The 738-nt window shown below is 64.9% G+C and overlaps 1 protein-coding gene across 1 annotated transcript in view; it reads left to right on the top strand.

The window, feature by feature from the left end:
• Positions 1-738, top strand: part of PITPNM1 (phosphatidylinositol transfer protein membrane associated 1) — a 23,717-nt gene that overhangs the window by 1,118 nt on the left and 21,861 nt on the right. The gene's annotated exons all lie outside the window — the stretch shown is intronic.

Raw genomic sequence — 738 nt, 5'->3', positions numbered from 1 at the left:
ATGGGGCAGGGACCTTTCCCCTCTAGGGGGCACTGCCTGCAACCTGACCCCGGGGGCGGGAGAATGGGGAAGGGATCTTTCCCCTCTAGGGTGTGCTGGCTCTGATCCAGGCCCAGGGGGTAGCAAGTGGGCCACCAGGCCTATCCCCTCTAGGGGCACTGGCTGGGAATGGTCCCCCAAGAAAAGGCTGGGCGTCCCATTGCTGGGCTCTAGTCAGTAACTGCCTGTGGTGAAACTGGGAGAGGGGTTCAGGCTGGGTGGGGGGTGTTGGTATCCCAGCCCCACGTGCTTGCTGTTGGAGGGAGAAGAATTGGCGGCCCAGGTGGAGTGGAGGGGAGGTTTGGTGCCCAGGCCCAGGTGCGGGGAATGTGGGGCGGGAGGTTTAATGCCCCAGGCGGAGGGGGAGTGTGTGTGTGTGTGAGGTTTGGTGCCCCAGGCCCAGGCAGGGTCTGTGGGAGGAGGTTTGGTGCCCCGGGATCATGCAGGGGCTGAGTGGGGGAGGTTTGGTGGCCCAGGTCCAGGCAAGAGTTGGTGAGGGAGGGGAGGTTTGCTGCCCTGGGCCCAGGTGGGAGTTGGGGGTGGGGAGGTTTGGTGCCCCACACAAGGGTTGTGAGAGGGAAGGTTTGGGGCCCCGGACCCAGACGAGGTTGTGAGGAGGTTGGTGCCCCAGGAAGGAGTTGTGGGGGAGAAGGTTTGGGGACCCAGGTGAGGAGTGTGTGTGTGTGGGGGGGGGGGGGG

Source organism: Terrapene carolina, unplaced genomic scaffold, assembly GCF_002925995.2.
Source record: "Terrapene carolina triunguis isolate 2854851 unplaced genomic scaffold, T_m_triunguis-2.0 Scaffold926, whole genome shotgun sequence".
Taxonomy (NCBI): Eukaryota; Metazoa; Chordata; order Testudines; family Emydidae; genus Terrapene; species Terrapene triunguis.
The sequence above is the reverse complement of the archived record's forward strand: the minus strand, read 5'-3'. Positions and strand labels throughout refer to the sequence as shown.